We start from the raw sequence: 26,692 nt of genomic DNA on the forward strand, positions 1-26,692 counted from the left end.
ACAAAGGAAACCTGGCGGTGCTCTCCCCGACACAGTGAGAGAGCCTCTGCTATGATATTTTTCCTCCCTGTCTAAATCGCCTCATAATGCCTTGCAGGGCCTTGTCGGTTTGACTGAATTTTAGCCAATACCTCCCTTTGTGGTGGCCCTAGAATGGCAGGACCACCACCACCAACTTCACTAGAATGGTGCCTTTCCCCTAGATGGATTTTACATGTCCTCATCCCAAGGTGGGGGGAGACTCCAAAACCATCACCTCACCTGGATTTTCTTCATGTTTCTAAGCATTCCCAAGGCTGGAGATTTTGCTCAAAAGACGCAAGTGCTGCGTCCTCTAAGCACTATGGGTATGGTGACATTCATGATAGTTTGGATGGTCAAAAGGTAGTTTTTAGAAAGTACTAGTACTGAAGCATCCCATAGGGGCCAATTGTATGATTGCAATGGTATCTCAAATAATTGCAGTTTGGTATAAAAAGCACTCAGACACAGGTTTTACTCATTTTAAATGCTTTATTGATTCCCATATTGATGTCCATGATTACTGCTCACAGTATATATATTTTATTATCCTTACTAAATGCATTAATGCTGGATTATTATTTTTGACACCTGCATCTAGGTACATAATGATGATTTTAACATGGTTTGTTGTTCTTGAACAATGAGAAAGCCAGCAGACACACTTAATATGCTTGTGGGACCCCTTCAGCGGGTCACAAGTGATTACACAATGTCATCTATGGAATGTTCCATCTGACAATGAACATATTTGTAAATTATTGCGTAATAGTTAGTAGTGTGTGTGTCATAAATGTACTTCTCCTTTTTCTAAAGAACAAGTATTGACCGGACAATTATTTATTGAGTGTTATTATTGCATCCCAGTGTGGATTACTAGTCCATACCATCTCCTTTGAGGAGGTCTTGAACTCTTCCACTCAACTATCCTGTGAGAGTCAAGCGCTACAAAGAGGTGTTTGGTTCCCGGCAAGGACAACTATGGGCCTCTTACTGCTGCAGGTCACACAACTAATAACCCAAAATCCTACACAAATGTTTGCTTCACTTTATGCTTCAACACAGTATGTTTGTTGTAACTCCATTGGAAACTAAAAAGCAATAACAAATGAAAGGATTTTTGAATTTATCTAAGCCAGTGGCAATTGCTCCGAGCTGCATTCTAAACCATTGTTTCGTGCCTATTGTGTCATTCTAGACAAAGACCTACCTTATGTAAATCAGTATTGGTCCTGCTCCAATAGGAAGAGTCCAGCCAAAGCTGCTAAGCCACATACCCTCCAGATGGCAACAAAAGCAACATCAAACTGGTTTAGACCTGCTGAGATCTCATCAATTAGGTGTAACTTGAGTCCAATGCCACAGTGATCATGAAACCCATTTGTGGGCATACCCATCGCACTTAGGGCATCGACTACAAAAACAATAAAGTGATGGAAAATTGCTTAGCCACTGTTGATTAATGGAGTCACATTCCAGACCATTGTTTGTTACCCTTTGTCTCATTCTAGACAATGACCCGCCTGATATTTGTGACCTATTCGTTGGTACTTGTAGTCCTGTTATGTTATGTGTGTTTGTAGAGCGGGCTATCACCCACGAGGGTATCCTGGTGCTGAGCCCGTGTGTGTGCCTAATTCTGCCTATGATAATTTGGTTAATTGAAAAGCCAGGTCTCCAGCTTCTTCCAGAATTCAAGAAAAGAAGAGTATGCTCTGATGTACAGTAGGAAGTCATTCCATGCTTTATGGGTGCTTTAAGAGAACACCCATCCTCTTGATCTGGTTCTGTTTATGCGAGGATTGTGTGCAAGTAGGAATTTTGCACAGTGAAGGTATCCAGGTGGTTGATGGAAGGAGATACGACTATTCAGGTAAGTGGGACCAGAGATATGTGGTGCCTTCAATGTGTGTGTGATGAGTTTGAGTTGAGTACGTTTGTGTATTGGGAGCTAGTATAGTTCCCTTAGGTGAGGTGTGATGTGATGTGAGTTCTCTGTGGGAGGTTGAAGATGAGTCTAGCTGAGAAACTCTGGATGGTTTGTAGTCTTCCAGTGAGTAACTAGGAGATCCTGCTGTAGAGGGTTTTCATATAGTTCAACTTGGTGGTGACTGGGGTTTGAGTGGAATTTTTCTAGTGATGCTTAGGAGCGATTTGAACCTCTTCCTCAGCATCTTTGGAGTGTGGAAGCAGGATGCAGAGAAGATGTTGACTTGTGCTGTTATATCCAGTTTGCTGTTGATTATTATTGTGAGGTACCTGTTGTGGGTTCTGGGTGTGGACATGGGTCCAAGTGAGGAGTTCTTGCTGAAGAAAACTACTTCTGTTTTGTTAGTGTTGACTTGCGACAGATGCTTTCATCCAATTTGGGACTTTGGTCATGCAGTCAGTGAACTTGTTTTTTGTGTTGGGAGTCTTGTCTGAGAGGGAGAGTATTAGTTGTGTGTTTCTACATGCATGGATGACGCTGACCAGCGGATTCATGCATGTGGTGAAGAAGGTGGGGCTGAGCTATGAAAGCTTTGGAACTCCGCACATGTGTTTGCCGACTTCGAGGAGCAAGGTGCCAGGTTGACAACATGTGTTCTATCCATTAAGAAGGAGCAAATTCAGCAGAGAGCAGATCCTTGTATGCCAATCTCGTGCAGGCACATGATGAGGGTAGGGTGTGAGACCGTATCAAGAAGTCAGAGAGAATGGGGGCTGTCATGTCTCCTCCGTCAATGATTACGTGGATGCCGTCTGTGGCAGTGATGGGTGCTATTTCTGTACTGTGGTTGGGCCTGCACTAGGACTGTGTGGTATTGAGGAGCTGGTAGTTGCTGAGGTGGTTGGTAAGGCATTTTTAGATGTGTTTCTATAAAATATTTGCTGGCTATAGTTAGGAGAGAGCTGAGTCTGTAGTTGGAAAGCATGGCTGGGTCAGTGTATGTTTCTTGAGCTGGGGCATAATGTTGGCATGTGTCCAGGAATGTGGCTGAGTCAACAGAGGCTTTGAGGATGGGTGGTAGTGCTTTGGTGAAAGTGTGGTGGGAGCAGGGGTCGGATGGAGCCCGCGAGTGGATGATCTTCATGGTAGCAGTGAGTTCAAGGCTCGTTCATCGACTGTAATTATAAGTTGATTTGCCACAGTGATGTAGTTGAGGAATGAAGTTGATGTATTGGGAGGCGATTTTGTTACAGAAGAATTATGAGAGCTTGTTGCAAAGCTCTTGGAGATGACAGGAGGCACAGTGCAATCTTTGATGATTCAGAGAGAACCTACTTTGACAATTCAGGCTGGGCTGTTCCTATCGGAGTCTTGCAAAGGCTGATTTGCATATGACTAGATATAATCTGTGGCGGCATGGTGGTCAAAAAATTACGAAGTTATTTCTAGCATTTCATCCATCACTTTTTGTATTCCTCATGGTACCACCTTAAATGCAGGAGGTATGTGTTACATCCTGCTTTTCCTTCTTCTCTGTCCTTCTTCTGTGTTTGTTCTAAGCCCCTCAGCATGTATCTGTGATGTCACCCAAGAGTTCCTTTTGTGTATGTTTGATTCTACTGCCAGTTAGATCTGAGGCTGAGCAGCAGGTCAGCTGCTCCCGGTGGGGCTTAACTGGGTTTTAACTGGACTATAACTGGATCTTAACTGGGGCCTGTATCCTGTACATTGATTCCTGTTTGATGAGAATAAACTTACATCTGGATGCAGCAACCCAAGGACCCATCCTTTATTTTATGAAATGTTACAGTATGTTCAGACGTGGGTCCAGTGCTCACTGTACCACTGAAACCAAGCTGTTTCCAACTGATGAGACCCAATTAGGCTGCAACTGGTATTGGGTTGCTTGTGGTCTGGTTCAGAGAGGACCTGGCTTGCTAATTTGGGCAGGACTATTCCTATTAGAGCAGGTCTAAACTGAGGTGACATAGTGGGTGAATAAATGATGGACTGGAATGTGGCCCGGAGTAGTTACCAGTGGGTGAGACTAATTCAAGCACTTCATACATCATTGTTTTATTTTCCTCAGTGTGGCGCCCTAGGTTCAAAATGTATGCCCAGACATGGCTCCTGTGCTCACTGTGCCACTGGAACAAAGCTGCGTCCAATAAAGAGGCCCAATTAGGCCAAACCCAGTCTTGGGCTGCTTCCGTTTCAGTCACGAGAAGACCTGGCTTGGCTTTTCGAGATGAACTCTTCATATGGGAGCAGGACCAAGACTGATTTTCATATAGCTGAGTCAAATCTGAGGTGGTAATTGAGGCATTCAATTTGATTCAGTTAAACCCCCTAAGTGGTATGGCTATGGCGGAGAGGTGGGCTCTGTCCACACTGTGCCACTGGATTCAGGCTAAATCGGGGTGATGAGCCCGGATAGGGGCAAAACGGGTCCAGGGTTGCTTATATCTCAGGACAGAGAGGACCTGGGCAGGCTGCTCGGGCTGGACTGCTCCTAAGGAGCAGGAACAAAATTGATTTGCATGTGGCTGATTCTAATCTAAGGTGGCACAATGGACACAAAAATGAAGGATTGGGATGTTTTCCTAAATTATTACCAGTGGCTGATATTAATTCAAACATTCATTATCACTCTTTAATTTTCCTGATTTGGAAACCTCGCACAACACCGAAAATATTCGCAGATACGGCACTCTGCCCATACTCTCCCACTGAAGCAAATACAATGCTGAGTCAGCTCTCTCGTCTCCCAGGATATCCTTGGGGGCCTCATAAGAGCTATGGGGCGCTATGCAAATAACATTTAATGGGGCTTTTTAATTATGCATACTTAATTACCTAGCGTAATATTCTGGCACAAATGCTCGTTGTACATCAAATATTCTGCTATCTGCACTTGATTCATAATTTACAAATCTAGACAAAAAAGATATGTATTAAATGATTAAGTAATCATTATCTATCGCACTTGCTCTCACGACAGGTATCCCTCACTAGTACGCGAAGTATTTCAGTCTTTCAGATAAACAAGCACAGTTATGGAATACCGTATTAGAGGTACCCGGATCCCAGTTAGCTCCCCGACCCATCAACGCCACTGTGCGGCTTAACAGAAAGGCCCTGTGCCTTTAAATTCTCGTCACGCCCCCAAGTCCTACCACAGTGGTAGCGGCCGGTATCGGATCTGAGCCTCCTGCCGGCGCCTTCAGAAGCCTGGACAGGTCCAGGCTGTCTTGGCTGGGGGGAGCGTACGGATTTCGGCGAGTGCAGGTTCCTCATTGTGGTATCAATAAAAGTGCACGCAATATTAGCAGGCCCAGGGCATCATTATTGGAGAGAGGAAGGGTTTTTTACACGTGGATGTGCCGCTGCCGCGGATGAACAACTGAACATAGCAGGAGGCGGGAGGGAAACTTGCAGAGCTGCTCCAGATTCACAGTGAAGTGCTGTGCTTTTCTCACGTTTATAAACGCATCTCTCCTCGTTGTCCTTTCCAGGTGGTTATAAACAAAAAACCTTCCTTAGAACGCAACTGCAAAGCGGAGAAGAAGAGCCCGCCAGCTCCGGGAGCCGCGCGCCGCTGTCCGTGGTGCTGATCCGAGCTGGTTTCTAAAGGGCTGGGCACACCACAGACAACCAGACAAGGGGGAGTCGTACTTCCACCGCGCTTCGCAAGTGGGAAACCCACATGACTGGTGCTTCTTGCTTTTCAGATATCCCTGACAGCTGATAGCAGAGGGTGGAAGTCAGGTGATTACTGCATGCAAACCTGAGCTCCCTCTGCTGGGCTCCCGGCTCAGTCATCACTTCTGTGTGTGTGTGTTTTTTCTAGATCCTTAATTTCCACCAGACTCTGATCTCAGCAGAAAGCAGCAGGGCTGCGCTGGATGTCTGCAGCGGCTGCTGGGACGCCCTCCTGGACCAGGGATCCTCCGCCAGCCTGCCTTTCTGGCCTTTCCACCACATCCCGGAGATCGCTCCCTTGTCAGCCGGGCCCCGGTTGGCGTTAGTGGCAGGACCGGATGCGGCGCACCGCAGGGCCGTCTGGAGCCAGCATCTAGCAGAGAGCTGATACACTGTGGAAGCCTCACCCAGTCGCCCTCTCCAGGGCGCCCGCACCTGTCTAAATTACTGTTTTCACCTCTGTAAAGAAGCAGGGGCTGGCGCGTGACATTGGATTACAGGCTCCCACTCCCGTTTGATACAGAGACGCAGGGAAGCGCGGTTGGATTTGTGTTGGTACAGATGTAACATCCTTGTGCTCACATTTCTTCGGGATTCATCTTTTTTGCTTCTTTTTTTATAATTGGTGACCAGAGTGAGAACGCGGATGTGTTTCCTCCAGTTTACAGAGCACCACTGCCTTCGAACAGGGAGAGAGTTGGCATCGGGCACCGTGGCAGCGCCAGACCTCTCTGTCTGCCCTCTGTGCTGCCAAAGTCCGGGAGTTGCTTCGCCACTTCTCCAACCAAGGAGGGGCAGTTTGGCACCTGGCATCTGGCGATAAAAGCGCCCTCACTTTGTTTCCTCCACTGGTTTTTTGAGTCAAGAACGAAGGGGTTGACAGCCCTTATGGATGGGATTGTAAGCTGTGTGGAAGCTTGGGACCACTGGCAGCGCGGCTCGCCCTTCACCTTAAGGTAATGTGCATGTGTGCCCGCAGGACATCCGACTGCCTCCAGTGTTGATGTGGGTTAGTCAGAGATGCATTTCCCTTGCCCTGAGACTTGAGTGCGGACACCAAATATACTATGGAAGAGCGGATTTACAGAATAGGGCGTTACAGATGGGGGCGTGTAAAATATTTATAGGTGGCAGGGGGTGGAGTGCCCTGGCACCGCTTTGTGTATAAGTCCCGCTACATTCTTACAAACATGTACACTTATATATTCGCACATTTTCAAAAATCTAATGGGCATTTCGAGTCGCCTGGCAAAGGCAGCGGGCTCCTACCCAATAATAACACGAGCAGTATGTCCTCAGAGAGTCGCGCGCACGCACACACACTGACACACTCAAAAGCGCACATGCACATACGATGATACTCAGGCACATACATGTCCACTCAAGCACGCGCTCAGTCACACCTGCGCACGCTCACCCTCCGCAAGACACAAACGCGCGCACAAAGTGTTTCGAATTGTCACACAGCCTCGTCATTCCGGTCTGCGGCACTGCAATAACTCTGTGATATCACCGCTCTTAAGGGGGGTGTTTGTGGGTGCGGGGGTTGAGCTGCATTTATAATCCGGGTTGGAAAATGTGACACAGATTAAAAAACGTGTTTCCCGAAGCATATGGGGCAGCTCTTTCCAAGATTCCGATCCCAGACAGCAATTGCACTGTCATCACGTGCTCCGGCACACAGCAGATCATTGCAGTGCCTCCCTTCAAAAGCAGAGCTGGCGCGTTGCAATCTAGCAATGTATGAAGCGTTGTGCAGCGGCAGGGCGGCTAAAGTGCCAAGGTGCGACGGACTGGCGCTTTCTGATGGTGACGAATCGCGCTGTCATCGCGAGAGGACGTTTCTGCAGTTGAATTCATGAGTCTGGCTACTCCCTGAACACCTGCGGGAAGACAACAGCGGGCTGGGGGTCATCTCCAGAGGACCACGGTGCAATGGTGGACCAAAATCACATGTAGCATTTAAGTTTGTAGCATTTAATTTTGTAGCATTTAATTTTGCGTTGAAATGAAATGGCATGCTTAAATGTCTCTAGCAGGAAATACTTATTTTCACTCTGTTTCTTTGTATTATAAATTGTCAGCAAAGTGAACTGGAGAGCAAAATGGCTTGCCCAGGATCACACAGCTTGATCAAATTGGAGGAGCCGGAACTAGACGTGTCTTAGTTCCACGGTCTAAATAGGGCCGCACACTCTCCGACTGTGTTGCATTCGAATGTATGAAGGAGTTTAGTTTAACTTCAATATGTTAATATGCAAATTCCACCATGGCTTTGCCCTTGAACTTGAGACACCACGATTACTCGCACCTCAAATCTACGTGGTCCGAGGATGCCCATTTCTACGAATGCTAGGCGGACTTCAGAGTTTTAAAATGTGCCTTGACTTAATATCCTCATTTTTGGCGCTTTGTTTGCAAAGTGGCACTTGACACCGGTGCGTGTTTTAACACTTAACATCGCCTGTGGCTTTTCCAATCATCTTTGAGGCTCTTGTCCCGTTATATACTGTGTGCCACCAGGCAGCACCCCACAGCCACTCCCAGTGTTACACGTTGGAAGCACGGAAGTGGATGAGGCTGCACCGCTCCTCCCTCACATGCACTGGGTACCAGGATTATGCAAAGCACTTGTCATTTGATGTAAATCACTGCGGCTGTCAATCAATGTAATACATGCTCAATAAGCTTGCCTGCAGGACCAGCCCAATGCACTGGGAGAAGGCTATTGGGTCTGGTTGCTACACAGCTTTTAGCAAACTCATTGATATTAATGATTACAATTTTCCAACAGAAACAGATAATTGTAATAAATGGCACATGAGAAAATAGAAATAATAGATGGACTTCTCGAGCAACTCATCCATATATATTAAATTGGGCAGGACTGTCTTCTATGCGAAGTGTTTCGCTGGCATACTGCACCCAAGAGCCAGTTGAGTATTTTGAGGGCTGTCACATTTTTTCTTACCCCATCTTTGTATTTCAGTCCAACTGTGTACAATCGAAATATTTTTTAATTTTTTTTTAATGGTTGGGTGAAAAGAATCAAAGGGTAATGTAGCTCCGCGGGTTGAGTGCCTGCATGCAACAAAATGTGCAATCACTCCCTCACAGGCTTGGCAGGGCCCACTCATCTAACTTTCAGACTATAATTAAAAAATTACTATTTTTTAGGGTAAGCTGAATCTCCTATTGCTTGTCTCAAAAGAAAAATCCAGTTTATGGAGTGTGTTGTGTAAGTGGGCACATGCTATTACGGGTTCAACCTGCTGGTCACATGTTCGAATCCCCAGGTGCACGTTGCGTGTATTTGGTTAATAGCAGAACCTCAGGAGGGCGGGGCTTTAGCCCCCAAATACTTTCAAGGGCTTGGATTTTATTCTTCAAAGGAACCTACTGCGTTAGCAATGACACAGCAGGTCACTACACGCCTCAGTACCTTCTCCCAAAAGGCCATGCCATGGGCTCAAAATGACCTGGTGATGGGTGCAGGAAAAGTGCACGGGAAGCCCCCGCTAGCCCGGGAGATGGCACCGCGGAAGCCATTCCTTATACCCCCGCTACAGGCAAAAGCACCAAACAATAGGCTAAGACTACAGCTGCTCTCTCCTACGAAAACAGGCGCCAGATCATATATCAGCCATCTTACAAGCAGTCTCTCTTTCAAATCAATAATTATTTCCAAGGGGAGCAAGGCGCAGTGTGAATCGCTGAAGTGCAAATGCAGCTTCATGAAAAAAAGATCAGTTAAACACACACCATGCGCCTGAAAAACATATTTTACCCAAGCTTTTAGATTTGAATGCTACTGAATCCCACAGGAGCTCGAGACAAGTGCCGTAATTTATGAAACGCGCCTACACTTGCGGACCACAACATGTGGCGCTAGCTGGTCCACTGAAAAACGAACTGGCGCCGGGGGCTGGGGCTTCCCCTCTCGCGGAAGGATAATCGCCGAATTACGTGCACTCAGTTTCATTTCACCTCAGCGGCACTTCTTCTAATGGTGGATTGGAGGAGCGGCTTTGGGGCAGGGTTTGCCACAGCGGTGAACCATTTCACAGAGGTCATGTTACCTGCCTTTGCTATCTCGTGCACCGCCTTTCACCTTAAACCGAGTTGCTGCATGGTTACAATTTCCATGCCTGAAAGGATTATGTAAATTTGTGCTCAAGTGGTGGTCGATCATTTGCTAAGTATTTGTCAATTCAAGCATTGACCTGATTCTGTTTGTGTGGCCCGTGTTTACAGAGCTAAGCAGGGCCCAACCATAGCCCATAGGTTCATGCTCAGCCCCTGGAGACCGGAACCATAGAGTTTTCCCTGCAGCCTCCATCCATGGGACATTACTGATCATAGAGAAGATGTCTCAATACGCCTGGATTAGCGAACGATCAGTGATAAAGCTGTATCTGGCTGCATTATGGGGCAGTGGGTGTTATTGATAGTGGGCCCACGGAATCAGTGTTCTAGCCTCAAGTTGATCACATTGTGTGATCTTGCTCAAATCACGCCATCTTCTCGTGTGCCCTAGTTTTCTTCCAGTAAACAAATCAGTCATTAATTTGTATTAGTGACGAATCAGTCAGGTTGTTAGGTTGTTGACGAGCTGAAAGACCTGCTCTCTTTCCAGCGTTCCTCGGTTGACCAAATAGTGTGATCTTGTGCAAATCACTCCATAAAAGTAAAACAATGGGTATAACTACAGGCTAACCAAAATGATTACGTTGTTAATCAATTGGAACTTTAACAGTCTAACCAACTGATTAAATTCACTGCTAACAATTACATATTTTTCTTATTGAAGGATGAAAAATATTCTAATGTATGTCCTGGCAGGAGCAAGTTATTGAACACGTTCAGTATTTTTGAGACAAGGTTTTGTTATGTGGCTGACATTTCTGGAATATGTCATCACAATGCTGACTCGCCATTTCTTGACTTTGGTTTACCTTAGTATACTGTCAAGACACATGACATCCCTCAACCAATCGCGGCTCGAGTTAAAGCTTAAGACGATGTTTTAGAATTGGCAGTGAACAATCTTGGAGGAATTGGTTTGTAGCTGTTCAGAGGTATCCAGAGTCATGCAATGAGACTCTCTGTGTAATTATGTGTGTACAGATTAACTTTGCTGCACAGATATGAACAAAAAGCAATACACCCCTATTTAAATAATCTTATAAAAACTGATTTTTAATTCTGTTATTTAGAATTTGTTCATGGGGAAGTTGAGTAGTGGGTCGCTTATGCTGTTTACCCCATGCAATTTTAAAAGACCCAAAAAACTCGATATAACTATACAATGAGACATCTCAGGAGGTGTTTTTAAAAGTGTCAGTTTGTTGTAAAGCGTTTTTTGAAATACAATGCTGCAGCTGTTATATTTAAGTTTTATGTTGAGCCTAGAGGCGAGGTCGGACAGGCCTTTAGATATGGTAATCAGGCAGTGCCAACGGGATGGTCTGACAGGCCAGTATGTGGTCCAGTCGCGGCCGGGATGACTCGCGGGTGGGGGGGGGGGTGTCGTGCAGGGAAGGGGGTTAATATAATTAAAAAATTAAAAATAAAACGTACCTTTGCTTCTGGTACCGCGTTGCGCCTCCTCTCTCCTCACCACACAGGAAGCAGGCAGCCTCCCTCCCCTCCCCTAAGCCAATCACAGCGCTGTAATGGCAGTATTGTGATTGGCTAGGACGCCGACCCTACAGGCGTCTATAGGGAGGCCATTTTCTCTATGTAGGCTGCATGAAGCCTACATAGAGAAACTGCAGAGTGTGCATTGCTGGTTGGGTCGGCCTTGGGGCCGGCCAAACAATCAGCGCTCACAACAGTGGCTGGCCACTCTTCCTCTGCCTGGAGCAGGACCGCCCACCAGCCCGCCCCCAACCAAACCCTGCCTTCTGCTCTCTCGCAGTGCGAGAAGCAGAAACATAAAATGGTATTCATAATACCATTTTATGTTTCTCCTTCTCGCATTGCGTGAAAGCAGTGGGGCAATGCTCCTCGGCCCACATGGAAGAACCACCCCTGATGTGGCCAGTTGTTCTCACTATTTGTAGGCCAGTTTTATGGTCTGCTGGACCAGGTTTTACTGCTGATTTCCCTGATATTAAACCATGCATTCTTGCAGTGAGCTCAAATCCATGCACTCTCCTATATGTTGCAAAATACTTACAGAACTTGAATTTACAAGTTCAAAACTGCCCCAGTTTGCAAACATAGGCCTCTTTTTTAAGCCATCTGATTCACTGATGGGGAGCCACTTAAATTGTGGTGCCCGGGACTACTTTCTGTCCTAGTCTGAGGCAGCCTAGTGGTAGTGATGAACAATTTTGACAAAATAAATAATGTTCATCTGTCCTTTGGCAGCGAATTAAAAATGAAAAAAAAGGGTTGCGAGGAGAGTTCATCTAGGCTTCATTTTACCTTTAGTGTTGATAAAATTGTTTTTTTTCTTGCTGTAACGTAACAAGTAATAGTCCTTCCCTCAGCTTCAGCAGGTAGGAAAATCTATATTAGTGATTGCAAAATTTCAAATGGGTAAGTGAAGCCTCAAAAAACTGTTTTAATCTCAGCAAAAAGCTCCATAAAACCAAAGATCCATGCTGTGTTTTGTTTGGGAATTTTCCTACTTCCAAATCTCTGTAGCAAACCACATGGTGTCAACTTATATTTTTTGGCCCCGGCTTACTCATCCGGGTAATCTTTTGCACCCGCTCTGTATTTCACACTTTCCTGACCTTCCCAAGATCCTTTATGCTTCTATCTTACGCTGAAGCTTAGTTATTGGTGACAACCTCTAGGAAACTCTATGATTGGTTGATACTGCAAGTATTTGAGGAGACTGGTCCGTGCCCTTTCCCACACTCTACAGAGGTGAGAATAACTCAGGCACTAAATAATAGATCACCCATGGGGACTATATCATTTGGTATATTTAGAACTGGGCTTGCGCATTTAGGTCCTCATTATGAGTAGCCCAGAATTTCATCTGTTAGTCCCCCTGATAACAGGGATACCGGTAATTCCAGAGGGGGCGGCAATTCATTCCATACTTTTGGGGAATAACATGTCATATTTCGATGTACTGTGCGGGTTCCTGCATCTTTCTACCAGTGGTTCACCTGGGAAATCTCTGTGATGATATACCCTGGACGCGGTATTCTAGGAAAATGTGGAATTCCATTGGGGCTGGTAATTCCTAATACCCGCAGCACTAGAATTCTGGACCAATTGTAATGACCTAAGTGTGCATACAAGAGATTGATCAGCTTCTGCATATCTTTGAAGGACCTTCTTTTGATTGGTTAGTTCTTCTGTCTTCTGCTATCTATCAGTGCTTTTTAACTACAAATTGGGGAACGATCTGGCGGTTATGTGAATCTCTCACTTCCAAAGCGTCTTGAAGAAGGAGTTTATGGGACCCCCACCCACGTTCCACCACAGTAACCACCCCTACCTCTTCCTTTATGAGCACCTTTTCAGTCCTTCAAATATTTTAGGATTATTAATAACCTCCACATTTTACATTTGCAGGTTCTGGGTAAAAAAACAATTCTGATGATGCTTCTATAACTTGAGGGTCTGAAGAGCGGACAAAGTCGTGTGAGGAGGATGAAGATCTCCCTCTGCATTGAAAGAAAGAAAATTATGAAGGGTATATGTCTCTTTAGCAGGAAAGTAGTAAATATATCTGTGACTGGGGCAGGCCCTGGCTGCTGTGAAGTGCTCCATGGATTGTGCTCTCTTAAGGAATACGATTAGGACATCATTAGCGGAGTCCTTGGCTTCAATTAATTTCAACTATACAAACGATCTCCACTCTGTGATTCCTTTTGGAATAGGGAGGAGACCTCCGATAAGCACACTGCGGAATAGCTGGTATGAAATCATTCTTCATATATTTAGGGTTGGTCCCCAAAATGTTCTCTCTTACATTCAGTGCATTCATAACTGCCTATTGAGAACTACCTACTATGGGCTTCAGAACCTTGTATACCAGTCATTCTTTGCCTAGGTCTGTTTTATGCATTCTTTGCTAATCAGGCCAGGCAAGGCTGTTACAAAGAATTTTGTATGCTCAAGCCCAAGAGTCATCGACTAATGCTTTGCTGTCTACAATGGAACTTACTTGTAACGAAGACGTAGAACCTCCTAAGAGTCCAGATCTTCCAGGTGTTTCGGTAGACTAGGGTGCTCAATGGAGACTTTCTTTTGGTAAGCCCAGCATGGCCCTGCTTACTTTCACGCTATGATTTAGTGGATCATAGCATAGTGCCAGCTGAATGCTCAATTATGATGTTCCAAATATATGTACTTGTAGTCATGACACTATTGTTACAGTTGAAATCCAGTTGTTAGTATGTTTTCAGTTGAACTGAATCTGATAATATTTGTTTGTCCCAGTAAAGGAGTGTTATTCAGTCACATTTCTGATCGCCCCGCTTATTAGGGAAAAAAGCACATTTTTGCTTTGTTTTGTCAAAACACCATTTGTGTGTTCATAATGTACAATAAGATTTACCGCTAATTACTGCTTTTGCTAGAGAGGCACCAGGAAAAAGATACAATTTTAGAGTAGGTTGTTTACACGAGGTCACTGTGCTGGTGGGGAGGAGTCTGGTAAATTTGGCAGCAGTGGATCTTTATTAAGTTTGGTTGTCGATTTGGAGTGATTGACGGTATGTGTGTGCCTAATGCTGTCGTGTACATTTATTCTTGAAATATGAAAAAAAAGGCCTCTGTAGATCCTTTTCAAAACCTCATAAACGGGAACTGTGCTAGGATTTGTGGAAAGAACATCATGTTTTCTAGAAAATGAATGGTAATGGGACAAAGTGAAAATCTGCCGTTACTGAGTAGGGTCATCGAACCTATTGAGCTTATCTCCCAATTTTATTAGTCTTCATTTGAAGAAATATTTGACACTCCTGGCCCAAACCTTACCATCACTTCATAGGTTAGTTGTGAATAGATTGCACAGTTTTTAATGTATCAGATCACACTTTAGAAGTACTAACAACCCTATATGCTTTTTAAATACTTCTTTATCAATTTCCTCACATAATCATATCATGACTAACATGGTACCCCATCGCAATTGGCTGAACATGTTCCCTGTATTGCTTGTATTGCTACCCTTTAAACATCTTTTTTTTTTGCCAACTGTTGACCCCACAGAAGGTTTCTAACAAGACTAACCATAGAATTAGTGTGCTCATGATTCTAAGTTGATTTGCTAGATATCAAGGCTGTAGAACATGTGCCACTACCAAATAAACGGACATTGTGTGATTATGGGTGTTGATAAGTTTTTATTTCTTATACAATGGAATGCGTATTGTTGTGATATGTTGACTTAGGGGTATCATTTCCAAAGAAGACAATTGTTGCAATGAGGGGAGCTTATGTAAGGTATTCATAAAAAAGTAATATTCATATATTTAGAAAGCCGATCTGAAATGGGGTTGTTTTATTGTGAAATGGATGTAGCAGAATGTTTTCCTCAATTTAAATTAGCACTTGTTATGTACAAGCTAAATTAATCATTGTTTGATGTTCATCTATGTATTGTCATTTTAAATCTTATTTTTGTGTTATGTATGCCATACTAATAACTTACAATTTAGCATGTAAATAACTCACAGCTTTCTCACAATGGCGACTGCTACCAAATGGGGGTGGTGTGGAGAAATGAAAAAATATATATAACGCTTACCTGGGTATGGCCTCCGTCACCTTCTCTTCTGACTTTCCTGCAGCATGGAAGCACACAAGCTCCCAGACTCCCCTAGCCAACCATGATGCTGCTGTCACCAGCATGACAGCAGCTTTGTGATTGGTCAGAGCGGCCTGGTTTAGCGCACAGAAAGGGAGTGGGAGCCTGTTCTCCACCCAGCTGCTATAGAGCTGGGTGGAGAAATGCTAAGTGCGCATGACTGTTGGCCAGCACAAGACGGCCGGCCAAACCATCACGTGCACTTAGAGAGTGCCCACCACTCCTTCTCCTGCTCTGTGAAGCCCAGCCCTGCCCTGCCTCACACCACCCCTCACCTAGATTGTAAACCAACTGTGCCAGTACACAAAAACAAGACGATAATAACATTGCGGTATTATCATTTTATCTTTCCGTTTTGAAGTGCTCAGACAGCCGTGGGGCGATGCTACTCTGCCTTAGCGGAGGAGCCGCTGCGACGTTCTTGTATATGTCCCTGTCAATCTGCCAAAGTCAAAAAATCAATTACACAAACTTAAAATTCAAACTTGTGTTTGTAATAGTTTAGGCATCTCTGCTAGAGCAAAATAAAGTAGAACAGATAAAGTGAACGATTATACTCCCACAGATATGTATGCAGAGGTTCATGAACATTTTTGGACAAAAATCAGCATATCAGCATGCCTATTGATTACCTAGAGAGGTCCACTCTGTAAAGAGGATGGTCTAACAATACTGCAAACATGTTTTTAATAGTTCAGACCTGGGAACTCAAATTCAATCCTTTCACAACAAATCTATTCAAGGGTAATGTATTTTAAATTAAAGTACAAGCGCCTACAATCAGTTACAAAGACCTCGAAATTTGCTATGTGCTTCCCTCATCAGTTACCAAAATGTATGTGTTACTTTCCCCTGTTTGTAGAGATTGGTAAATAATAGACTTGCATCAGAATTAATGTTATCACTTACTTAACTTTCCGAAAGAGGAACCAGATCCAGCTGTCGGCCCTCTAGTTTATGACAATGGACAATTTCATAAAGAGGTATAATAAAAGCAAACCTTGTTGTTGACAAACACTGAGTTACACTATTCTTAATATCTCAAAGGGAATGTTCCAGAAAACTAGACAATGAGGAAACAGAGTTGCCCTTTGTATTTTGGAATACTGGAAACAGGCCACAAAGTATTGGATCATGTCTTCTTGTCACGTGAATTGAAGTTATTCCAATTAAGAGTTCTGTAAATTATTTTTGTCTTCAAAACTATCTGAAAGAATATCTTCAGTATCAAGTTAATTGAACTTTTAGTTTTTTTTTTTTGGAAAAATCTTTTTTATTGGCATTTGTATAAACATTACATACAGAGGCACATTCGGGGAATTGAACTTTTAGTTGTTGACAGGACAATGTTACATTTGTATAAAACATAAGATGTAGTTTGAAGAACCAATGTATTGTTTGTTTAATTTGTTTAGGGGCAGATTTGTGTTTAGATTCATTACAGTTTACCATTTCAATATTTATTTTTCTAGTTCAGATAAAATAATTAAAACGGAACGGTTAACTGCACCAATGCTTCATCTAAATTAGTATTGAATATAAAACCTGAAAACTGTTCATTAGTTCTTATACACACCCTCACAAAAACATTGATGCAACAGGAATATAGATAGTTTCATGCATGCCTCATGTAAGCATCATAAAAGCTAAATGAAATGTCGAGCATGTGAAATGATTTTAATTAAATGATCAAACAAAAGTGATATGTGAAAGAGGTGATTAATTGGATAATATTATTCAGTCAATCAGGTGTGCCATCCTTGCACACAAACATCTACACAGAACAGATGGTGACTAAGAGATGGTTCTCTTTGGCACTCTTAGTCATTGTTTACTAATGAAGAGCTTGAAGGGTGGTGTTTCCAAATGGTATCAAACTGATTGAGGGTTCCCTAAAGGTGAGCTTTTTAAATTCAATCACCCAAATCTTAATTGGTTATCCTTGACTAAGGGCCTTTTTTACAGTTTGGTGTACGAGACACTGTCAAAACGTGGCGAATGCCCCAGCCGCCTAATTACAAGTTTATTGCAGTCTATGGCACTTGTAATATGGTGGTTGGGATATCAATCACGTTTTGATGGAATATCCCATCTCCAAAATTCTAAATAAGTTCCTAAGTGTCTTGAATGAGCAGTGCTCTGTCTTTTGTATGGAAATTAGCCACAAGGAACAGTAAAACTTGCATCCTCATTATAGGTCCTGACCTGGGCTTATTAATGCCCTGGGGAACACTACTCACCAGGATTTATTTATTCGTAAATGGGTGGGCCTCTCACACCCCTCTACACTGTGCCTGTTGGAGCATATACATATACACACATATATATATATTCTCTGAAAGAACCAACGGTTACAGGGAAGTTACAGTTAGTCTCATATTTCACTCGCACAAAACCATAGAAATTCAGCAGTTATAATTACCTGAGCTAACTACAACTTACACCCCCGCAATACACTTTTTATGACTTCACATATTGCATAATTCATGACATGGTGAGTGACATCACTGATGGCATCACTGATGACATCTCAAATTACTTTACGGATGACATCACTGTTTTCATCGTCCACAGAACCACTCACACATCATATCATAAGTGATGTCACTTGAGATGTCATGAGTGAAGACATGGGTGATGTCACTGACCATGTCATGAGTGATGTAATATGTGAAGTCATAAGCAGTGCATTGCGGGGCACAAGCACTACTGAATTTCTAAGGCTTTGTACGAGTAAAATCTGAGACCAACTATAACTTCCCTGTAACCTTTGGTTCTTTCAGTGAATACTTATGTATATATGTCTGTGCTCCAACAGGCACAGTCTAGCCGGATATGGAAGGCCTTGTTCCTTCAGAATGGGAGCACAACTTCCACAAAGTAGTTTCAGTGTTCTTGGGCTTCTTTAGTGAGGTGCAGTTTGGATCCAATAAAGCACAGGACCACACAAACACAATCTAGATAGTCCTCAAAAAACAGTATGGTCCTGACTGAAATCAAAAGGAGGAAAATGCCTTAATTTCAATGGCATTGCCACCTTTGACTTTTTAAACAGTTGATGTTATGTCTACTGCTGCCCTTATTCCCCACCCATCCCTACAGTAATGCTTCTTCCTGGATTTGCTACTGCCACCATAATATGTGTAATACCTTATTGAAACTCTGTCATTCGATAAACCATTTCCAGCCTATGTCGCTAACTCCACAGTGCACCACCCTTCACCAATGTATTTATGTAAAAACACCCTGCGATTCTGAAGTAGGGTACATAAAACGCTAAATACATTCATATATAAATAAATACATATACAAATAACATATAAAGAAATAGAAATAGAGCTCTAGGAGCAGATATGAAAATAGAACACAACTTGGAGACAAACTCAAGTGACATGACAGATATTTCTGATTTGAAACACCTTCATTGCTTTGCAAGAACAACATTAATTCGAAATTTCAATTGCAAATTGTGCTAAACATAGAGAAATAAAGCACTGAATGCAATTTCTCAGCAGTACTACCACAGCAGGGCTACGGATCATGTATGAGAACACTCACTTTGTTCCCACACCTCTAGAGTTTGATCTCTATTAATGATTTTTTAATTAATAAGTTGATTTGATTGCCTTAACTGCTATAATGTGTACAATATGCACAACTAATATCACTGCACCCATGCTGTGGGTTCCTGCTCATATACAAAATATCACATGACTCAAGTGTCAATTTCACACATATATACACTTATTTGCTATATAGTAACATTTTCATTATAAAGGCATGTGTGATAAAGGTATATGCATGGTAAAAATGTGTGTGGTAAAGGCATGTGTGGTAAAAGCATATGTGTGGTAATGGATGCGTGGTAATGGTACTGTGTGGAAATGACCGCCTTGTAAAGGCTTTTTTGCCTTGAACCTTCAGAAGTGGATAATGAACATGGGAGTACAGCAAAGGTTGTGTTATCCCATTTCTGTTAAATGTTTTCATTAGTGATCTACTGGATTCCCCGCAAAGATCAAATTAAAGACACCAAAGAATGCATTACCCCCAGGTCCCTTATGTCCTCCTCCCATATATTACTATGTGGAGATAACTATCTCCCGACAGAAAAAAAGGATCAGAAGAATGCTGGGACACTAACCCCGCCCCTCCCACCGGGAGTACATAAGGGGTACTTACCCAGCATTCTGCCTGTTCTTTTTTTTTTGTCTGTCGACAGAATGGTCTTGGATGCTGGTGCTGCTCCTGCTGTGCTGGGGTGGCGTGCGCTTCTCCTCCCCTCCCCCCGCCCGGCTGCCTGGCTTCGCGGGTGGGGTTTTTTGTGTTGGTGTTCCTCCCAGCCTGCCGGGCTTGCTGGGAGGCAAGGCTGTTCCTGGCTGGAAATCCTGGTTACCGGCCCTTTGCGGCTGGTGTGCCGCCTCCCGGTTGCTTCCGGGTCGCTGAGCGCATCTTTCTGAGGCCTGGCCGGGTGGAAGACGTGCTGCGCTTGATGTCCCGTGGATTTCCGGAGCCGGATGTTGGAATGGGGGCCTTGTTCCTGTTGGTGTTGGGGCCCCCACTCCGGGTAAGTCCTGCATAGTGGTGTTTTGATTCTCTTCTGCGACCTGGACAGTTGCGCGTTCGTGCAGTACTGTATGCAATGTTTCCTACCTACGCAACGGCGACTCCTGGGGATGCCAGGGGTGCACCCGGGGCCTCATGCGTGCGAGAAATTCGCTCTACCACTGTGCTGTGTCCCCGCTTCTGCCCTCAAGAGTTTGACATGGGGTGGTGAATGCGGGCATCGATCCCGCTGCCTCTCGCATGCTGAGCGTGCGCTCTGCCTTGATTTGGCTACTGCGGCCAATTTGGTGATGGGTTCTGGGTTCGTGTCTGGCGGTGGGCTCTGGGCATTTGGCTGATGTGTTCCCTGTTGCTGTGGTGAGGATGTGGTCCATCAGCTAGGCTGCCGACTTTGGTGCTGGAGACCGGGGTTCGAGCCTCGGGGTCGTGTCCACATCCTGTGATTCTGGGCAAATCACTTCCTCTCCCCTCCCCGGGCTTGCATGTGTAATGTGCATACGGTGCTCTTGTACAGCGCTCCGGAGTGCACCGTGGCTGGTCTGTATGCTGCCTCCTGTACAGCTTGGGTCGTGCTGTGTTTCCTAAGACTCCGTTTGGTGTTGTGCTTTGTGGTGCTGCCGGGTTTGGGGCCTGGAGTCCCATGATTATTGTCCCGCACAGTGCTCTTGCTTCAGGATCGTGTGTTTCTGGGCACGTCACTTATTCTCCCGTGTTTGTGACATTCTTTGGCTGTGTGGTGTGCATTATTTTTGTGTGCTCCCTGTTGTATGTGCATTCTCTTGTGGCACATATGAATGTGGCCTGGCGTCCTACACTCACCCTTTGCTCCTTGGCGCACGGTTGTGTGCTTCGTGTCTGCCATAGGTTCAGGCCTGGAGGGGTTAGCTTTCTGCGCACATTACCGAGGTTGATCGGTTTGTTTTGCTGGTCATCGCTCGGTCTCCCTGGAGGCGTGCTGCTCGCCGTGGCTTTCTGCTTTGCTTCTCCTGCATTTTGGTGGCGGGGATCCATCGCTGTTGCCGTGGACTGGCAGTGTCTTTTGCATCCTGTTCCTTGGGCTGCTGCCTTTTCCTTCATTTGGCAGGCTCATCTGGATGGGGCTGGGGCCTGTTGTTGGGCTCTGCTCGGGTCCTGTGTTCTGCGTTGCCTTCGTGGCTACCTTGGGCTGTCTGTTGGGGTGGGGGCCTTGTTCCTGGTGGTGTCCTGGCCTCCTCTCCGAGTTTGCGGGACTTTGCTTATCCTGGAGGATGTGCCCATGGCTGCGGTGCCAGGATGTTGTCTCTGTCATCCTGCTGCTGTTCTGCCTCTCGTGGTTCCTTTCAATGTTGCCTTTGCCTGCGCTTCTGCATGGTTTTTCCTGGCACGCTTGTTTGTGCTGCATTTTGCCCTGGTTGTCTGCTAGCCATGTCATTGGGGCTGGTGCTCCTTCGCTGTGTCCTGGGCCTGGTTGTTGCGGACCTGGCCTCCGGGTTATTTGCCTCTGACCTTTCCTCCCTGGGGATGGCTTCTCTCCTGGGTGGGGTCGCCCGCTTGGGTTGTCTGGTTGGGGTTGTTTCCTCTTTTTCTGCTTCCCCGGGCTGCTGGTTCTTGGCAAGCACTGTGGTGCTGGTCTGGCCTACTTTCAGGGTCTGTCTCCCTTGACGGTGTGCTTCAGGGTGCCCTGGTCGGTCCCCTCTGCTCCTCGCTGCTATGTGGTGTTCTTGGCGCCTCATCTGCTCCGGTGCCTCGGTGGATTTTTGCTTCCCCTGGGGTTTTCTTGTGCTTGGCCTCTTGGCTGTTCGCTCTGCTTCTTCCTTCAGCCTTTTCTCCCTGCATCATCTGGTATCAGTGATCAGTGATGTTGCTGGGTGGTCTGTGTTTGTTGCCTGGCTGGGTTCCCCGGGTGCTGTTGGCCTCCGCTGGGTCTCTTCTGGCCTGCGATGTTCTTCTCCGGCTTGGTTCGCTGGGGGGGGGGGATGTTGTCCCTACCCTTTCTGGTGGTTCTTTTTGCTGGAGCTTTTCCCTGTATTCCTGTTGCTCCGAGGGCTGTGTTTCAGTCTCTCCTGGTCTGCCACCTTGCGGTGGCTTCTGCTTGCCCTTGGGCGGTGCCTGCTTTTGGTTGCCTTCAGGCTTCCTCCCTATTGCCTCCTGTTCTTGGCTGTCTGCTGGTTTCTGTTTGATACGGCCTGCTCGGGTTGCCTGGTTCCGCTCTTGTTGCGATCCCGACTTGCCTGCTGGGGCTGTGTTGGTGGTTTATTGGGTGGCCTGGCACTTCTTTGCCGGTGTCTTTTCTGCCTGTGGGGTGACTGGTCCCTCTGCTATCGGGTTGCGGTCCTTGCAGGTGTGGTGTGTTCCTGGCATTGTGGCCTCTTGGTTCTGGCTGTGCCTGTTTGGGTCTGTCACCCACTCCTGTGTTCCCTGCTTGCCTCCTCTTGGTTTTCGTTTGAGCTGCGCCGGGGCTGTTTGCTCTCTGGCCCGTGCTCTGCTGGGGCCTTCCCTTTTTTGGCCTTCCCGCAGTTTTTTGGTTGGGCCTTCGAGTCCTTCTGTTCGTGTGGGTTGCTTGGCTTCGGTTTTGGCTTCCCGACCGTGTCCTCAGTTTCTGTTTTTTTGCCCTCGGGGTTCCTCCCCTGCGCGTGCCCTTCCTTGGGTTGTGCCGGGCTGTGGGATTTGGTTGCTTGTGCATTCTGCCTTAGCTTCTGTTGCTTCTGTGGACGGGTTGTTTTGTGTTTCCTCTCCCCTGGTGGGTTGGGGTTCCATGCTGTGATGTTTGGGCCTGTCCCACTCCTTCGGGGCCTCTGGGGGTTGTTGGCCCTCGATCTTACTGGCCTCTGTGTCTTTGCCCCTGCCTTCTGCTTAGCTGTTTGGGGTCGTCTCTGCCTGGCCTGTCTCTGGTTGGGCTTGTCTGTTGTTTGTGTTTGCTCCCTTAGGGCTCCCTTGCTTTGGTCTTGGGCTCTCTGGGTCATTTGTCCATCCGGGTGCACTCCTTTTCTGGTGTTCGGGGTGTGCCTTCTTCGGGCTGTTGCTTCCTGCTCCGGTTTCCTCCGGTTTGTAGTTGGGGTGTTTTCTGGAGCTGTGTTCTGGGGTTCCTGTGGTTCCTCCTGTTCCCTTTTCCTCCTTGTTTTTCCAGGTCTCTTTGTCCTGGTTGGTTGCCCTTGTCGGTTCTTGCTGCTTGGGCTTCCAGGAGGTGCTGGTTCCCTTGGTGCCTTGTTTCCTGGTCTCTCGGGGCCTGGTGGGTTGGCTTCCGGGGTTTCTTCTTCCTTCCCCGGTGCCTTGGTTTCCCTCTTTCCCTGTCCGTGGGCTTTTTCTCGCCTTCCGGGCTGGGTGCTGGTGGTCTGTTGGCTGCTGCTGGCCTTTTTCTCATGGGGCCTGCTGCTCTTTTTTGGGGTTCCGGGGGTTTGTCCTCTGGTCTCTCTGGGGTTGGGTTGTTTGCTTCCCTTCTCTTCTGGTTTGGTCCTGCCCTTGATGGGCTTCTCTGCCCTTTTTTTCCGGAGACGACTTTGGTTGTTTTTGGTTGGGGATTCGCGTTTCTCTGGTCCTCTGGTCCTCTTGTCCCCTGGGTGTTTCTTTTCTTTCGGGACCTTTGTTCGGCTGGCATGGGTTCTCTGTGCCCAGGTTTGGCTCCTGTTGCCCGGTTCTGGCTTGCTGGTCTGGTGGCGTTTGGCCTTTCTCTTTGGGTAGCCTCCTTGCTGTTGTTTCCTTCTTGCCTCGGATGGCTTGTGTGTCCGTGCTCTCCCCTTCTCTGGTTGGCTGTAGGGTGTTCCTGCTGTGGGCTGGTTGGCCTCTGTGGTTGTCGGTCTGGTCATCTGGATGTTCTCCCGTTGTTTGTTGGGTGCGTCCTGGTTTGGTGGGGCTCCCTCTTGTTGGGGGCTCTGCCTGGGGTTTCGCCAGTTCTGCAATTTGCTTCCTGCGGTTGCTACCTTGGTGTGGTTTCCTGGGTTGGCTTCTGTTTTGTTTGGGAAGGCCGGCTTTTCTGCTTTGGTAATCTCCACATAGTAATGAATGGGACAAGGACATAAGGGACCTGGGGGTAATGCTCTGTTACTTACCGGTAATCTTCATTACTCCGGGTCCCGTTGTCCTCCTCCCATTCATACGACCCGCCCTCCCTCCTGGACGGCCGGCCTTCCTGTTGTGGGCTTGGTTGTTCCGGCGGAATGCTGGGTAAGTACCCCTTATGTGCTCCCATTGGGAGGGGCGGGGTTAGTGTCCCAGCATTCTTCTGATCCTTATTTTCTGTCGGCAGATGGTTATCTCCACATAGTAATGAATGGGACGAGGACAACGAGACCCGGAGTAATGAAGATTAGAGCATACCCTTCGCATGCTGAAATATCACTATTTGTGAGCAAGATCATGCAACTTTACACAGATGCTTCTCAAATGAATATTAGTGTACTGTGAGGAGAAAAATATATTAGTTAAAAATAAATATCAAATTGAAGAAATTAGGATTATTTAACATCAATATACTAATTTCCATAATTCCAAAACCTGGGAGAGGCAATCTGTCATAACTCAAACTGGAGAGAACATACTGAACATGAGATTGTAAAAGGTGAGAGAGAGAGCCACAGAAATCATTCTGTGCTGCAGAGGCAACATATTGCAATATTTTACACAGAAATGGAGGAATTTGTGTCTCTGGAAATCCAGAGACCATTAGACTCCTCAGCAAATAAGAGAGGACTTTCTAAAAAAACCCTCAGAGTGTTTTAGTACAGTCATGGGGCATTTCTGGAATAAGAATGTGTTCTGTTCCGTTGAGCCTGAAGGCCTAGGGAGACTGGATCAGGTATGCAACAAAGGATACAGATCCATGGCAATTTACCACATTTGTGTCTGAGATCATACTAAGTTCACTAAGTTGACAATGTCCATAACCACAATTGCAACATTCTTCACTCTATGAGAAGGAAACGTTTTGGGAATTAAGCTACAAATGCAAACAAAAGGAATTTCTGGGATAATTTGAAAGGAGAACACAATTTTAAACAAATAGAAAGACATGAGATAAACTGAAAAATGCTACCTGAAGAAAGAAATCTTCAGGTGACACCCTACATCAAGATTCTTTTTTTGCATTCTCCATCCTCACTGGGCAGGAGAAGGTTTACCATCAAGTCAACCGATAACACAGTAAACTAAAAAATAAATGAAATTCGCTTGGTTATTTAATAAACAAAATGATTACACACAAATTAAAAACAACATGTAAGCAAATATATCTTGAGTATCTGGAATATAGGAACTCTCCAGGGGTACACGTTTGGTCTCATTTTGTGTTAATCCGGGTCGCTGGCCAGAGTTTGGTATGTAAAATTTTGTTTCATGAAATTTCATAAAAATTCATAAAACTAACATGAAACTTTGCTACATTAGTTTTACACTACCTCACATTAAAGCTGAATGTGAAAATTCCCAAAATATTTAGTCATAGAAGCTAGGCCTGGTTCTTGAACAAGGTGTCTCCAGCAAGACGTTTTCTGTTCAAAACAATCCACTGCTAAAACAATTGAGCAAAAATGTGCACATTTTCACAACCATGAAAATTGTGAGAATCTATTTTAATGTGAATTTTGCAAATTTAACAGACAAAATAAAAATGTTACACAGCTCTAAGACAAGTTTTTTAATCGACTGTCCTCATTATACCAGTGGAATACAACACACATTGAGCAATGGGACTGCCGTACTGAATGAATTTGAGCCCTGGTGTGGCCAACTCTACCCTTTATCTTTCCATAAGTGGCAACATAAATGCCATTGACATTGGCAATATTAATATATATTATTAGAGTCCCAGCACACAATTCAGTTTGTTATTTACCGAAGTTAGGTGTGTATGTGTATATAAATATAAATAATATATATGTGTGTATATATATTAAAGCTCAAATTCTCCTTCCTCAGCGAAGAATTACCGCACTCAGGGGGGCATTGAACGTTGCTTCTTTATTCAATGGCCAAACAGCAGACAACAAACAAAACAAACGCGTTTCGGCGAAAGCCTTCTTCGGTGTTCATTACACATCAAAAGAGGGCATGTTTAAAAGCGTGATCATGGAGCTGCAAAATCAAGAAAGGACAATATACATTTGTCTAACATGGGGGCCATTTTGAAGTGATGCATTCAATTCATTTGTGCATATCATTGCAAGTCCTATTTACAAAATTAATTAACATGGAATAACGAAAACACTGAAATATCGCCGTGTATCGGCGTATTTGACACCCTAAGTTCATCATACAGCTCCAAAGTCAAGAAGGGACCAATTTACTTTTGTCAAACATGGGGGCATTAAGAACTGGTGTCATGTCTCTTAAAAAATTATGTTCACATTTATATCCGCACCATTGTTTGGACTTACCACCAAATTTCCAAAATACCGCCGTGTATCGGCATTTGATATTTGATTAATTCCGCCGTGTATCGGCTTGCGTCCCTTCTTGTCACTATACATGTCACGCTGGAATCAACTTAATTAATTCAAAAACCATTGCATTAACACAAATATTATCTGAATTTATACGGAAACAGCAAGAAAATTCATGAACTAAATGTATCTACAGGACTACCTTCATCTATGAGCCTAAGTGAACTACAAGCTCCTCTCCACTGTTAAGTCCTCTGGGATACTTACTCTGTAAGTCAATAATGTATCTTGACTCAAGTCTTCTTAAACTGCGTGTTCTATTGCCACCCCTAATAT

At 45.1% G+C, this 26,692-nt stretch overlaps 1 protein-coding gene across 1 annotated transcript in view; it reads left to right on the forward strand.

Moving 5' to 3' along the window:
* Nucleotides 1-5,231: 5,231 nt before the first annotated feature.
* Nucleotides 5,232-26,692, forward strand: part of LOC146798382 (leucine-rich repeat and fibronectin type III domain-containing protein 1-like protein) — a 2,623,090-nt gene continuing 2,601,629 nt past the window's right edge. Inside the window, exon 1 of the mRNA XM_085625642.1 lies at nucleotides 5,232-6,609. The gene's annotated coding sequence lies outside the window, so the exon portion shown is untranslated. The remainder of the gene's footprint in view (nucleotides 6,610-26,692) is intronic.

Source organism: Triturus cristatus, chromosome 9 (assembly GCF_964204655.1).
Source record: "Triturus cristatus chromosome 9, aTriCri1.1, whole genome shotgun sequence".
In the NCBI taxonomy this organism is placed as follows: Eukaryota; Metazoa; Chordata; class Amphibia; order Caudata; family Salamandridae; genus Triturus; species Triturus cristatus.